This window comes from Tympanuchus pallidicinctus, unplaced genomic scaffold (genome assembly GCF_026119805.1).
Source record: "Tympanuchus pallidicinctus isolate F22 unplaced genomic scaffold, pur_lepc_1.0 scaffold22, whole genome shotgun sequence".
NCBI classification, from domain to species: Eukaryota; Metazoa; Chordata; class Aves; order Galliformes; family Phasianidae; genus Tympanuchus; species Tympanuchus pallidicinctus.
In genome coordinates this window covers 3,417,806-3,434,043 of record NW_026294739.1, presented here as the reverse complement: position 1 = coordinate 3,434,043, position 16,238 = coordinate 3,417,806, and the positions used below count along the sequence as shown (strand labels likewise).

The window sequence follows — 16,238 nt, the reverse complement described above, 5'->3', positions numbered from 1 at the left end:
GGCTTAGGAGAGTTTGCTAAGGGGGAGAGAAAGCAGAATATTGGTCACATGAAAGTGTAGCTGTATCCCACGTATACACATCATTTCACATTTGCTCTCAGTGAATGTTACCACCACAGCTCCAGTCCTTCTCCCTCCCCATGACTCCTTGCATGCAGCAAGCAGCGTTGAGAGACTTGATAGCAGAGATAAATCTACTTTCCCTCATGCACAAATCTGCTGTGCTTATTATTAAAGCTTATTATTCTCTTAAGCAGTTAGAAAAAAAACAAAACACCAAAAAAGCAGAGACTTGAAACATTTGTACAGGTTTTAATCCATAAGAGAGAGATACATCCTCCTTTGAAAACAAAAGGAAGCCTATTAAAGACTTGAACTGTTCAGGAAAAAGTTTCAATGTAATGATAATTAGTCCAAGACGTAAAAACATGGCTTAATGCATTAATCTGGAGGAAGAGCTGGCACTTTTCTAAATCCACTTTCACTGAACCTCAGCTATCCAGCCCTTATTATTACAGTAGGAGGGAGACTTGCTCAGATGCAGTCACATACACTCAGACTGTCCCTAGTAATTTGGGCAAGGCTCATTACCAGAAACACATCTCTGATAGGAGGCAGCCCAGGGCCTTGGCAGGATGGAGAAGTCTCTCCCTGTCCAGCCAAGTGACTGACAGCTCCTCTCATTAATCCTCTGTGCCACTGCACACCTCTCTCTGCCCACTTCATTTTCTCCAGAAATATAAGAAAGACAGCCCGGCTGCAGGATCCGGATGCTATTTCTGTGCTATCCTCCTGAACGAGTGCAAGCTGTGAGCTGAAAGTGACAAAATCCAAAACAATCCAGGGTGGGAGTAAGAAGATTGTCTTCCATCCCATGCACCCAGATTGAAAGATGCCAATCTGTCCCTACAGCTCAAAGTGTGTTCTTGCTTCTGCCTCCATATAGATGCTAAACTGGGTGATGCTAAAGCATTGGCTGGAAGCAGTGGGTCAGTGGGTACCACGGCACGGAGCACAAGGGCTCTGGGGAGTGTCTTTCCTGCAGACCCTCTCTTGCTGTGGCTTTATCTGTCCTGTGCTACTGCTCTCACCGTGAACGTTCCCCCAGCTTGTCACTCAGTTTGACAGTTTGACGTGATCTTCATAGCATTCGTGGCCAATTAGATCCGCCATAGATTTAAATAAACTTGCCAAATCCTAATTCTTCCTAGTTTAGCTCCTGTATGTGCTGTTTTGCCTGCAGGGTACACAGCACACAGTATACCGAAATCAGCGTTTAGAGCTGATGTTAGGCAATCACAATGCAAGCTACATAATCATAGATTTTGTATTGTCAGAAGTGTATATATGCAAGTATATTCATACTTCATATCCTGCACTTCAAGTCGTGACATTTGCCATCGTTTCAATTAAGTCTATTCAAAGAAAATCCATGAAAGCAGTATTTCTTTGCAAAAGGCCATCAATGAAACGGAAGGGTACAGGAAATAAAAATCTATCATCCTGTCCACAAGAATGACAAAACAAACAAGAGAAAGAGAGGGAAATGAGTCTCTTATTTACAGGATTCTGCCCCGGAGAAATGAACAGATTAAGTTTATCATGACTACAGCTTCTGTTATGTGGCTCTGAAGGAGATTGCGCAGATAACTGGAAATGCAGCACAGTTCTTTAGGAAGAATCATCCTAAGACCTTCAATTACCTTTTGAAAGTTATTTGCAGAGTGAAGGAGTGCATAAAACATTAGGATTGTCCTGTGAAGGCTGCGGAGCCTGGCAGTGATATCACTGCATATCCCTCCACATCCCCACCGCTACTGACACCTTCACCTTCCTCCCCAATGGACAGATGCTCAGGTGGGCTCCCACCCTGCTCCCTGTGATTTCCAGGAGGGCTGCTCAGTGTTCTGGGTCACCCTGAGCGTTCACAACCCTCGCCTATGTGATCTGCTGCAGATTCTGGCCCTGAGCCCACAAGGCTCATTTCCCCTTGTTTTTTCTGGAATGCTCTTCAATGTGGGCAGGAATTGGAGGAGTTGTTCCTGTGGCCTCCAGCCCAAGGGGTTAGAGGCAGGGAAATGAGGCGTAGTTGACCCCAGCTCAGCACCAGGATAATTTGGGGTGCAACCCCCCCACTGCTGTCGGGGGTTGCATGACTTGTGTCCACTTTGTGTATCCACCCCTGGATGCTGAAAGCCTCTCACACATGGCATATGTCCTTCCTAAGTTCTGGCTCCTATCTCCCAAACCTCTGTGGGCAACTCTGATAGAATTGGAAGCCCTGGGTGAGGCGAGGAGATTGACATCTAGTAAGGCATTGGCAGAGATTGCCCAGAGAGATTGCTCCATCCCTGGAGACACCCAAGGTCAAGCAGAACGAGGCTCTGAGCATCTGATGGAGCTGTAGGTGTCCCTGTTCGTTGTGGAGGAGTTGGACTTGATGACCTTTAAAGCTCCATGTTATGTTAAAAGTTAAGCATTTTGCATGTGGACATTCCTCACTTTCAGTGTGAACCCAGAGGAGCCCAAGCTGTGCACCACAAGCTCTCCGTGGTGCCTCTATCTCCACTTGTCCTTTCCTTAGCCACCTTTTTCACAGAAATCCAGCACCCCCGAGTCATTGAAATACAGCAAAAGACATTTGCAGAGATGGAATCGGGAGCAGAAGTGCAGCGGGTGCCGCAGTGTTTGTGTGATGGCGTAGAGCCAGAGGCAATTAGCGAGCGACATGAATCTCTCCTGCTCGCCACTCAACCGTGTGCAAATGGCACTTCTTGTCCTGTGGGTTAAGGAATGGCAGTTTAGTCTGTCAAGTCGTGCTAAAGTTTGCTGATTGAAGGGGTTTGGGGCTGCACTATTACAAAAACTGTGTTTTAAAAAAAATGCTCTTAATCCCTATTTTATGAGGCACGCACGAGAAAAGGCGAAGCCATTTCTCTTTGGAGAAGTAGCAGAATCAGCAGCTAGCTACAGGAACGCATTCATACCCTCCAGTTTGAACAAAGTCAAACAGAAAACTACAAGTAAAGGTGTTTACAAACTTGTGGGAGCTCCTGCAAGTGATCCTGGGCTCTCACTAGACCAGAACAAAAGCTCAATGAGGCATCGATTTCCCACCCTGCCCCTTGCCCCGCTCTTTTGCTCTCTCCCTCTCGTATTTCAGCTTTTCCTACGTGGTGATGTGGTTTTGCACTGCAATTGCTCTGTGGTGCTTCGCTCTTAGGGACGCCAGGTCCCACAGTGGGTGGCAGAGGGGTGGCCATGGGGTCAGCTCCAAGCTGCACGCAGAGACCTGGCTTCTAATCACAGTGCGGAGAAGTTATTAGGCCAGGATATAGACTTGTTTTAATAGACTCCAGCTGATATCACCCTCTTAATGTATTCATAAAACATTTCTACACCATCTGACCCATTGATCTCAGCCGTGTGGGATAAGGTGCTGGATTGGACCTATGAAATGATCCATGGGCAAACCTCCAGGTGCTCAGAGGTCTCTGGGAAGAAGCTGGATGTGTGAAATCTTTGTGCTTGTGATCAGGGGCCCTGTGCAATCTTTTGGGGTTCCCGTCTTCCCCACTGCCCTCTGTCACCCACTGCATTACAGTTTGGGGCACCTCAACCCAGCAACCAGCACCCAGCAGACCTCCTCTCTCCCCTTATGGATCCCTGTGATCCTTTGATTTTTGGAGAAGCAAAGCTGATGGAATCTTTCCTTCCCCCAAGAACCCGTTAACCTCTTGGACAGATTTAATCACATCTGCTAGAAGGAAGTTCCAAAACACTAAAACTGCTGTAAATGTCAACAGTAGAGGAGACAGCAAGGCGCACGAGCAGAGCCCTGCTGACAGCAGAGCTGAAATGGAGCTGGCAGGTCACTCAGCCCTCACCACCTCTCCCAGAGCAATCCAGCACGTTCAGACATGGCTAAGATGCAGATGGCAAACCGCTTTGGAAGTAAACCTAATTTTTTAATTGAATTGAATGGCTGCACTCAGGAGGCAAACACCCTTCCTCCCCAGTGGCTGGGAAGCAGGACTGAAAATGCACCCAGGAAATCAAATCTTCTAATGCTCGGGGCTTTTCATGCTACCGACTGACTTTTTTTCCATGCTTTATAGAACCATAATGAACATCACAGGGAAATGAATCAGCAGCTTGTGCAACAGGTAGGTCGAGGAAGAGGAGCCATCACTTCATTTGTTTCCATCTTCTGAAGGAGGATGTGCTGCCTTGCCCTTACGGTTTGCTTGAGTCTTCTGCTGGATGCCATCTTACCTTGATCTGGCTGGATTGTGCTTCTCTTCTCTGGTGACTGCAATGGGTTGGAACCAGTCAGAGGAGGAGGGCTGCAGCACTGCCTTGGGTGCTCCAGAAGTGCTGAAACATTTCCAGCACAATGTTTTGGAGCTTACAGAAGCTTTTATTCAGGCTTTTCATGGAAAACTACATTGTTCTCCAGGGGAGCGAAAGTCAAAACAAAACTAAGACAAATTCAAACCCGAATGTTTTTACCTCATGGAAACGAAACGCTTTGAAACTGTCAAAACAAAATGAGAAAGTTGAAACAATCTGTTTTGATACTTCCCAGTCAAAATCAACATGTTCCCTTCAAAATGTTTTGATTTCAGTCCGACTGCATTTTCCCATGGGTAAAAAAAAAACCCACAGCATTCATTTGAAATGTTTTCAACCAGCTTTAGTGTAGAATTTATTACGAGGAGATCATAGCAGGTTTGGAGGGATGGTGAGGGAGTTGTACCATCAGATCACACACTGAAAACACATCCAGTATTGTGTTTCCCCACCCTATTCTATCCAGTATCATAACAGAACAGGAGAGAGACCTGGGCTGGGGAGGAGGGTGTTGGCATCTGTAATGGAAATGCTAATCACAGCCTGAAGCAGTGATTGAGCACCTGGTGGAAGGCAGGGCCAACCCAGGGGAGCTCAGGTGCATGCAATGTACCTGAGTGACTGGAAGGGTGGAGCCAGGATCCTTCCCTTCCCAGACCTCATTTAAGGCTGGCAGTGGAGGTGAGGGTATCTCTTGCAGGAGGTTCCTGCCTACCTGAGCACTTGGGGAGGTAAGCAGCTCTTTTCCTTTATTTCTTCATCTGTGGCTGCTGTATTTGGGCTCGTTCTCAGTTTATGTAGCTAAGGACTTTGCCACCCTGTTACTGTCATCTTGTTATAGCATTACAGCGTCTCAGCCTATTTGGTGCTGCCCTGAAGAAGTCATTGAATCTCAGTCAGGAATAGTAAGGTGAAATGGTGGATGGCTATTGGACTTCAAAGCGCAAGTTTGAAAGGGTAAATGACTTTGAATTTAGAAAAACTAAGAAAAGAAGGTGCTTGTGGAGGTGGAGCACCACCAGCCCTGCTGGGGGCAGAGGTGCCACCAAGTATAGTGCCAATACCAAATAAATCAGGAGAAGGTGCTGGAAGCCCTCTGGCTCATGACTAAAACCCAATTCAAAGTTAAGAAGCAGCCTTCGTTCCTGTGCCTATCTGCAGGCATCTCGAGTTAGTAGAACACCTGTGACAGGTCAGTGGGTCATAAATCCACCCAAGGGCTTTGGGTGGGGTCCCAAAACACAGCAGAGCAGACTCTATGCCCTTCCACAGCCTCACATAATTTCAAAAATGCAATATCCCTGGTCCTGCCTGCTTTGCTGTGATCACCCCAGAACAAAAGGCAAAGTTTTCTCTGCTTTTTTTTTAACTTTCAGCTTTGACAGACCAGTGCTTCTGATTGCAATTTCTTGGCATATGGATGGCCAACGTACATGGAGTCAGACATGTACTTCAAGATGTCTTTGCACTGTTATTATCTCTTGATCTACTGATTGTATAAAACAGATAATCCCTTTTCTGTGTGTTCTGCTCACCCAGGGTCATCCACGTTCCCCTCAGGAAAGAGGATTTTGCCATTGCATTCAGCATCCAGTGATGATTGAGCTGCTCTGGGGTCACCAAATTAAACCATCCTCTTGTGAGGGCACAGGAGGAACACTATTATCTCCACGGCAAGGTCAGATCTTTTTTCCTGTGTTAATTAATCAGCAAAATTAAATAGTTTGTTCAGTTAATATTAGTCCCTGGGAAACCAAGCAACTTATTAAATTGGAGCGCAGAGCCAGGTGAAACATGACATGCACCATGGAGATCTGTCAGTACCTTTCAAGCTTGCCCTTGGGCACTGTCCTGACTGCTTCAGCCAAGCATTTCCCTCTCATGATTTCTGCCTGTGCGTTAGCTGGAGCCTTCAAAAATCTCACCAAGGAAATCTGTAGGAGGAACCCAATGGGCTCTAGGAGCCACTGGGTCACTTAACTGATGGATTTTGACTTGTCAGGCATGTGTGTTTGCCTCAGCACAAAACAGAGATCAGGTCTAGGAGCCATGAACAACTTTCTTAGTTGTACCCATGGGGCTGGGATGCCTTGGGACTCAGCGTCAGAAGAGTGACTCAAGTCATCTTTTCCTAAAATAGGAGTAAACAAACCCCACATCCAAAGCACTGTCCCATTTGGCTGTATTACTTCTGAGCAATGTTGACTTTGGCTCTTGTCCGAGTACAAATGGAGAAGATTTGGAGCTGCTCGCACCACTGACAAGTAAGCCACGTGTGATGGCACCAGGACAACAGTCTGTGACCTGGAGGGACTTTGGGTCTTAGTTTTCCCCATGGACAAGGAGGTTGTCCATTGTGCTCCTTGGTTTTAGTCACTATGGTTCATCATCTGTCAGACCTTTGCAGACACTCCAAGAAGCCATTGGTGCTGGGTATTTCCTTTTGTTGACGTGAAGGAATGCACAAGGTAAGCCTGCTTAGTTGAAAAAGAAAGCAGAGGGGAAAAGACTTTCCTACTCTAGGTATATCAGTGACTTCCAGCTCAAGGTTGAGCTACTGCATGATTGATCCAGCTTGTGTCATCAACCTGGCTCTACATAATGCCCCAGAGTGCAAAGCAGCATGTTCTGTCTATATGTGATTGGATGAGGGGCGCCACGTTTTCATACCTCTTTGCTAGAGGTGCATTCAAAATGTTCCAGAAGCAGAGTCTGTGGTTCTGGGCTGACTGTGAATGGCTAAGCCAGATGGACAGAGCAAAGGCTGAAGAGCAGTAGGAAATCTGCAGGTGTAGGAATTCTCCTTGATTCTGAGGCTGCCTGCTTTACATCCTACCCAATGCTGCTGCATTGCCATCACATGTTGATGTACAGGTATATCAAACCTGGGTGCAAAGAGCTTGTCTCCATTCAAAACAGGTCCCCCTGCCTACCAGGGTGGGATGGGCACATGCTGCCCATTGACATGCATGGCAGAGCTGTCCTGGGTGAGCACTCAGGTGCAGAATATTGCAGAAGGATTTGTAGGCAGATGCTGCAAAAAGAAGATAACAAATCCCAGCTTGTCTGTATTTCACAAAGGAGCATTCAGGGTTTATCTGTGCTGTACCTTCTGACCTCCTGTCCTGACCACGGGCACTGGGGGGTAAGATAAGGGAAGGGACAGGACTGCACAGTATCAGCAAGAGCTAATTCAAATAAAACAGGCTGCAACAGGCTGTGTGGATAGGGCAGAACCTGGGGAGGGATCCTGTGGGACTGCAGCTCTGGGGCTGTTGCAGCTGGTAGTGCTGCTCGCACCACAGCTCCAGATGGGCATGTTGGCCTCAGACCAAGGCAGGTAATGGGATTTCTTCACAGGTGAGAGAAAACACTCCATCTGAGTCAATGTAGTTTGGGCAGAGCTTGGAAAACTATGTGCCAAGCTCTGTATTGCCCTCAGAAGCAGGCAGGGCCACAAGCTGAGCATCACGAGGGAGAGAAGGCAAGAGGACTTCTTCAGGCATGGGAGAAATCTTGCCCTAGAGACCTCCTCAGTCTTCCCTATTTATCCATTCCTTAACCATTGCTTCCTTATTGAGAGGCTGGAACTAGGCTATCTCAAAGGTCCCTTCCAACCGAAACCATTCTATGATTCTATCCAGCCTTGACTATGTATCTCTTTCCCAAAGATCATCTCTGGTTTTGTTGGGATATTAAAATTCAGGTCTGAATGACATAGCAAAGTCATAGGCAGGTCTTGACGGAGCTGGTTGGGGGAGCTGGTTGGTACCCCTGCGAGGTAAGAACAAAAGGATTAGTCTCACTTATGCTCCCAGCATCATGCCACAACTTCCCATTTCTTCATTTTCAGGCTATTTTCCCTCAAACTGTCATGGTTAGCAATCCTTCCCATCCTCAAAAACCTCCAGGTCTGGTTTATTTAATTTTGGAAGAGAAAATATCCATGAGAAAGCCAATTTGTCTGTCTAGCTGGATGTCATTTAACCTCTCTTATGCAAATAATAAGGCCATTTACAGTACAAGGTTTGGTGGGCAGTTCAGCAGCTGGCTTCGAAGCAAACTCTATGTTTTAGGTACAGTCTCTTCAGTTGGAAAATTTCAGCTATTCTTCAGCGATTGAAATCTGCTTCCTTGATGCACTGCAAGGTTACTGTATAATCCACTGCATATTTCAGAGTTGGATAACAATTATTGGCAGATATAAATAGATGTTTTCACGAGCAATATTGTTTGGTATGCTAAATGTTGCTTTAATTTGCTGGTTCAATTTAAAGTGAATTCCTGTCATGCACAGAACAAAATAGATCAATTATATTACTACTAATTATTGTTATTATTTTAAACTGTGCTTCTCCAGCAGATTTAACAAATTTGTCAATCCAGCTTGTTCACCTTCTTGAAACCAAACCTGACAGTCTTGCATGCAAATTACCCGAGATTTTCAACGAGCAACGATGATAATTGCTGCTGTTTGGTAATTATCTCCCCTCAGACAGTCTCAATTTATCACATCGAGGCCTAAAGGCTCCAATGTCTTCATCTTCCAAAAGTATTGATACATAGTTCTATACATCAAGAATAAAAATGGCATTTTTGCAGCCATACTTATTGTCAGGGTCAGATTGAATAAGGGAGAATATTAATAATTTTGGAAGAAAGCGTACCTGCAAGTTGGTCTGAAATGTCTTGCTGGAAAACCAAACTTTTTCAGCAATATTTTGTGGTAATGTATTAAAATCATCAGAAAATAAATTCTTTCTCTGCCTGGCTCTGATAAATAGCCTTTTATGTTCGTGCTTCTAGTACCAAAATAAAAGTTCAAAACCCATAAACTGTGCGACATCTCTCCTGCCTACCTATAACCTCATCTTTTCTCCATCAGGGTATCTTTATCAGAAGGTCATAAATCACAGCCACTCGCATTATGGAGCAGCGACTCTCAGAGAGCTCTGCTAAGGCAGGTTTCATCTTAAGGTATTCATTTTTGTAATTCAGCGCTGCATTATTTACTCTTTTTTTGGCTGCAATAATCCATCTGAGATCAAATATATGTACATATAAACCAGCCTTGATATTGAAAAAATAAATAAATCTGGGAGCGATGGTAATGGGTGGGCAGAAATAGTGTGTTTGTGGAGGGTTTTGAGGTCTTTGGTTGTTTTTGTTCTGGCTTGGACTGAAGCTGGGCTTGCAAGGAGGCTCCAAGAGGTGGAAAAGTAAAAGAGAAGTAAAAAGCAGAGGCTGTTCCAGGCATGGGAGAAGGAGAGGAGCATACACCCTGCCAGGGTAAATGCAAAGCCCTAAGACAGATGGGACAGGCGTGGTAGCAGCATGAAAACTGAAACCACTTGAGCTTTCCAAACACAGCAGAGACAGGAAGCCTGCAGAGACAAGCAGGGGCAATCAAGGAAAAGGGAAAAAGAGAAACAGATTATTTTGTTCTTTGTTCGCAAGCAACATGTCTCCAGAAGTTTTGGGCCCAAGCTGCTGCCAAATGCTCCTCATTCCACCCGAGCACCAGAGAGATGGGCAAAACAGAGGGAAAAACAAGACTGCTGGGGCTGGCCTTTGAGTTCATTGGTGGGAAATAGGATTGAAGGAAGAGTTAGCACTCGTGGGTAAATGAAACGTTCTGGGGAATGGGGTTCCATAACTTGCTCTCATAGTCTCATGGTAGAATGAATGGAGCAACATGGGATGTGTCCCTGTGCAATGACAAGGCAAGTCCAGAAGTGTGTGAAGCTGTTGGCTTCATCACATCTATGGCCAACAGCAAGGAGCTGCAGCCAGGCCAGGAAAGAAGGGCCTGGGGCTGAGCTACCATGGTAAGATGGTAGTGGGCATTCAGAACTGCTGCAAGCAAAGCAAGGCACATGGGGGGGAAAGCAACCTGGCCCTACACTCACTGTGAAAGGAGCTAAATTGGTTGTTACCTCCTAAATGAGATGTTGGAGTGGTCAAAGGCAGTTGGAGACAGGCAGCACGGGAGGCAGCAGAGGGCACAACAGGAGTACAGGGGCAGAGCTATTAGGAAAGGCAAAAAGGACAACACAGATTGCGTAATGTTCCTGCTTCAGGCCCCTGTGCTCTTTCATTTCAGCTGTTGTGTCACTTCAGGGGAAATAATAACAGCAAATAAAAATTTTGGGAGGGCAGCAATGCCAGTGCAGGAGGGAAGCAGCATCTGCCCAAGCTATGGGTGCAGGTGGGAGCATGGCCATGAAAAAGTAAATAATATGGGGGAACTGTCCTTCATTTTGTGAGCTTAGGGGCTGGGGAGGTTCTTCTGCCTTCTGCCCGCCTCCCCTTCCCATCAGTCGGCACGCTGCCAGCCAGAGCAGTGGGATGCAGAGGACCAAGTGCAGGATAAGCGTGTGCTGTGTTTCGTTACAGCAGATTGCCAATTTTACACATCTCCGTATCTCAAAAGCCATGTAATGAAGAGAAGACATTTAAAGCAACAAAAATACAGGAAATGTAATAAATGCAAAGAGAGAATTATGTGGAAAATGCATTCAAGGAATGTGTTCCTTGCTGTCGAGATGCTTGCAGTCTCCTTGCTTCATGAATATTTAGAACTCAGAAGGTTGGCTCCAAATGTCAGTCTAACTGTACGCGGTTTTCCTTGTTATAAATATTACATTTTTTTCTCAAGACAGCAGAAAACAGAAAAGTAACACATAAGACCTTGAAAGCCCCCTTCTTTTGCTCCTTGAAATCAGTTCATTTGGACTGTAAATTCCTCTGCGCTACGTGAGAAAGATACTTTGCTTTCATCTTTATTTAAGGTTGCCAAATCCAAAAGATTGGTTGACCCGGAAAATAAAAGGGGATGATGCTGTAAATATTCCATACACTTTCTAGAGCTGAGACCAACAGCAGCTGATGCTGGAGTGCTACAAAATATGGAACTGGCAGTATCAGAGAGGCTATCACGCACAAGAGCTCCTAGCATTGGCATCTGGCAGATGAAGACTTTGTTTCTGGAAACACATGCTCTCTGAGAACAAAACAGAGAGTCATTGTAAATTAGATGTGAAATAACAGCTTTTCCTGGAGGGTGAATCTGGTGATCTCATTCGTAAAGAGAGCCAGAATATTTGGGCAGGGTTTCATCCAGCCAAGGGAGATTTGGTGGTCCTGAGTGGAGGAGAGCTTGGCATTGTGATGGGCATGTCTCATAACTAACTGAAAACAAAGCCCTTCCAGTAAGGGAATAGGTTCAATGCATGGACGAGAATTGGAAGGCTCAATCCAGGCAAGATGGGAGCATCGCTGGAGGAGGGTTCCCCTCCATCAAGGGCTTGCCTGTTGACTGTTAGGGAGATTTACAGCCTTCCCTGAGCTACAGGTGAGATTTCCACTTGGAGCTTGTCACAGTTTGGTACTGAGCTCCATTAAGCCACTGATGCCAGGAGGTGGATGGCCTCTCACCTGTGTCATTGCTCCTCTACTGAGGCTACATATCCCAAAGGAATGTTAATCATGAGCTACTCATCCAACAGGTCTTCATGCCAGACATAGTCTCCCACACAGGTTCCCAAACAGCAACATTCAGGAACCATTTGTTGCTCTTGAGAGGTGTTGAGTGTTTCCACCTCATGCTGTGTGTCTCTATCAAGGTGTTTAGAAGCCCAACTGCTTCATAAATGTGTCCAAAGACACCTTCATGCAAAAGCCAAAGTGCAGGCAAATAACCAATGTATTTCAAGTTGTCGTGCTTCCTGAGGGCTTCAGCAAGAAAATCATTGATATCCTCCAGGCTTGATCAAAACCGAACACCTCAGGACTTCACAAGCAAGACTGGGAGCCGTTTCAGAAAATGTAGGCCATAGCTCTGCAATGTTAAAGTCTTCCGCCTGAAAACCAAAATTTGCCTTTCTTTTTCTCAGAAGGATATGCTCTGACAAACTCCCAGCAAATGAAAATTGAGATTTTGTTCTATTTATACTCCTTGAAAATCCACAGACAATGTAAGTGAATTTGTAGTACAAAACGGAACGTATTATCCAGACTGGTGAGAGATAGTTACACATCCCTCGTACAGCGGTACACAATAATCCAGCCAAAATATTTCAGAACTAATTACTGTACATCCTTCTAATCCCTGGTAGAGAAAAATAACCTATATTTTTGGAAGTTCATTGGAAGCATGTGTTTAAGATGTTGTTAATCCTTCATTCCAAAATCATTGGCTGAGTGATAATGAAACAGTCCTGTTTGCTCTCAGTGTGTGAAGACCTAAATCCCATCTTGGTTAAAGCTGATTATTTTCTGTAAAGGAACATAACTCAATTCCTTTTCTTCCTGTTTTGCTTTCCTTTCTTTCAGTGAGAATTTTCCATTCCTACTTTGGTTTTCTAGATGGCAACCGGCAGTAGGAAACGATCGGCTTTAATCTCAAATTTCAGAATCAATACAGTGTGGGTACTATTGATTTTGGCATACCGGGATGACCCCGAGGGGGTTTGCAGCAACCAAAGAGGGCTTTTGATGTTTTTGGACCTTCTTCAATTAGAATTGCTAAAAACCTTCCACCCTGCTAAACAGAGGAGAGCCAAAATAACTTTGCTTTGCAGCCGCGTACCCGTCACAGCACAGCAAGGGCCTGGCACATGATGTCCACGGATCCAGCAACCACAGTGTCCCTCTGCATCACAGGGCAAAGGAGGGTAAAAAGCTGCCCTTTCACCTAAGACAGGCTAAAGAAAACCATAGAGCCTTATTTGCTTCCATTGAGAAATACTCATGAATCGATATTGGAAATGGAGCAAGGAGTGGCTCTTATGTCTGAGTTCTGTTTTTTGCCACTCCTGTTGGGAACACATTTGCAAGCAAAAAATCTCAGACTTCCTAGGTTCTGAGTACTTCACTCTATGACTTTAATATTCTTTAACCATATGGGCTCCTCTGTAATTCTAAATGATTTTTTGAAAGGTCTGGATTCAATTTCTCTAATAGCCTCAGTGTTTTCAGGCCAGCTAAGATCACTCTTGCAGTTCGGTGTGAGTTTGGGATGTTGCCCAGAGCAAACAATAGAGGAGCTGTGGGATTTTTTTCTTTTTTTTTCTTCTTCTCTCCTATAAATTTTATGAATTTCAGATTGATGTTTGTTGAGTTTATACATTTTTTAAAATAAATCTCACTAAAGATGGTCGAAGAACAAAATAAATTCTCTTTGCTGCCATGTGGTCTTTGCATACCGGGCTGCATTGAGCTCTAGTACAGCATCCTCCTCTTCCTCCAGACTACCACCAGCTTGAGACACATCAAAAGTCTGTCAGCTCTCTCAGCACTCAGCTTTTCCCACCTACTGAAGACACCTCTGATAGGCTTGCACCAAGTCTAGGGATCTGGCTGTCCCTGAAGCAGCCCTGGACGCTGTTTGACCACCCTGAAGATGGCTGAGGTTAGGTGGATGGGTGCCCTACCAAGTCCCTCTGCAAGTCAAGCACTTGGGAGTAAAAGAAGTCAGTCTCTTCCTTCCAAGAAATGGTTCAGAGAGCCTAAATATGAGGTTTCACAAGAGCTGGTCTGGCAGATAATCCTGCTGAGCATTTCTGCTCATGTTCCAAGGGATGGAGTGAAGATAGTCTTCCAAACCATGTGGTTTGTTCTGCAATAGTAAGGAACTGTGGGTGCACAGGAGGAGAGGGTTTAAATTCAAGGTGGTGCTGATAATGTCATGAAAAGCTCTGAAAAACAGAAATACAAGAAAATGTGATGGGGACGCAGACAGCAGGCACTGTCCTGCACTGCTTCACTGCAGAGGTGGGAAGAAGGAAACCAGGGGGAGGCAGCAGGAGTTGTCAGAGATGGAGAAAATACAGCCTGGAAGTAAAGATTGAGAGGACTGGGGCTGCTTAATACACAGAAGAGAGCACTGAAGGGAAAACACACCACCGGATGGGGATATATATTTAGCAACAGCAAAGAGAAGGTTTTGTTCAGTAGGTCCGTGGAGGATAGGAGAGGGAAGTGTGCATGCTGCTGATTTGGGCGAGGTATCAGGAGAGACATCCTAGCAAGCAGCAGAGACATCTCTGCCAGGCTATGAGAAGATCAGAGAAGGCTTAAGGAAGAATTTGGGAAGCCTCCATGAGTATATTGGTTCAAGACGCCCTGCTCAAGAGCCCGATGCTGCAGCCTTTCATTCTGGGGCACATAGTAGAGCAGGATGGAAAGGGAGATGCATTTTATAGAGTACTATGTCTTACAGAGTGGCCTTGAAATTCAGAAATGTCTCTGCATTGGTGGGTAAAACTTGAAAGTTTGGGGAATATCTGAAATAATATGCGGTTTTCTCAAATTTTGGTCAAAAATAAAACTTCTTTTGCAAAAGAGGCTTATAGTTCGCTTCTTTCCTGGCCTATGTCTTTTTTTTTCTCTCAAGAGACAAAAGAAGTCCAAATTGTAAAAGTGCTGCACTGTGACATACTGAGATTGGCAGCTGTGTTTCCTATGCTCAAACCAGCATAATTCTGCAGCTAAAATAAAACGAAGCTGGTGGGGGTGTCTTTATTTACTTATTTTTTCACTTTACTGTTCAAATCCAAGATGAAATATTTCAACTGGCCCGAGCAGCAGCAACAACAACTGTTTCACATTCTCTGCTCACTGAGATGTGCTCTGTCCCAGCCCACCTCCCACTGCTCCAGCTTGGGTTGGGATGGGAGGAAAGGGGAGAACAAATCTGAAGCTTGCAACTCATCCCAGGCTGCTCCCTTCCCTGTTCCTTGTCCTCGGAGGTTGGTGAGATATATGTCCATATGTGGGTGTCAGGGAGGCTCTCAGCTCTTTGAGCATGGGCAGAGAGCTTCAGGATGCTGTGGAATTGGCAGAGAAGCTTAATTGCTTAACGATGGGGGTGCAAAACATCCTGCGTCTGCTGCCTAAGAGCAAAGCTGATCTGAGAGCCCCGCGCTCCAGAGAGTTAAAAGATGTAGGAAGTGGGAAGTTTGCATCCTACTGAACCAGAAGATTACTTTTGAGCTCGTTAAACTTTGTAGACAACAAGAAAGATGATTTTGGAAAGAGGCTAAAAAAGATAACAAATAATTCCCTTTTAAAAGCAAAACAATAAAGGCTATTCGTTCATTATTTGAATTTCTTGCCTAATGAAATTGGATCCAGCCTGAAATCCCCCCATAAACTGAAAGCTAATTCATTTCCGCATTTGAAATGCATGTTATCAATTACTGACTGTAGATGTAATGATTTCCATAGCTAGTTTTGATTCTGACACAAGTGACTTTGAGGGTTTATTGATGACGGGTGTACAAAAAAGTCGATTCAGAAATGTATACTGAATTCATCTCTGCGCTGTACACACAGCTATCAGGTCTTTGAACCACAGCTCAGCCAGGCAGATAAACATCTCCTGCTCATCAGAAAACTTTAAAGGCAACCTAGATTTCAGAGTTCCCCTTGAATCTTCCGTGGCTCCCGGAGGATGAGTGATGGGTGTGATGCAGGACCATTGCAGAGAAGGAATAGCTTAGCATGCTATTCCACGTGGGTTGGAATCCAGAAATGTCCCCAGAAGTTCCTCAGGCCATAAGTTGCTGCCCAGCTTTTCTCCCAGAAACAGGAGGGATTCCCTAAGCTGAAACCTTTAAATACCACCCCTACTTGATATGAGCCTCCTAAGCAGTAGTTTTCAGCCTCATTATATGAGTTTTCAGACTAAAAATAAACAACAGAAATAGCATTTGTACCATGGGAACCCTACAAGGCACAGGCATTATAGCTGCAGGGCTCGCTGTTCCTCACTTTTGCCCTGCATCATGCTGCTTCACCCATACATTGTCATAAATTTCTTTTAGACAAGTGGGGTTTTCTTTTCTTTGCCTGCCAGAGTCACACTTACAGGCTCGCATTTT

The 16,238-nt window shown here is 45.1% G+C and overlaps 1 long non-coding RNA gene across 2 annotated transcripts; it reads left to right on the top strand.

The window, feature by feature from the left end:
• Positions 1-6,673: 6,673 nt before the first annotated feature.
• On the top strand, positions 6,674-14,636 carry LOC128082478 (uncharacterized). 2 transcript variants are annotated; one of them, XR_008207689.1, is made up of 3 exons: positions 6,674-6,821; positions 8,714-9,330; positions 11,145-14,636. It is a non-coding gene; the product is annotated as an uncharacterized LOC128082478 (long non-coding RNA). The 2 variants fall into 2 exon arrangements; XR_008207690.1 differs by lacking the exon at positions 11,145-14,636 and having other exon boundaries at positions 8,714-8,830; positions 9,239-10,186.
• The last annotated feature ends 1,602 nt before the right edge of the window (positions 14,637-16,238 follow it).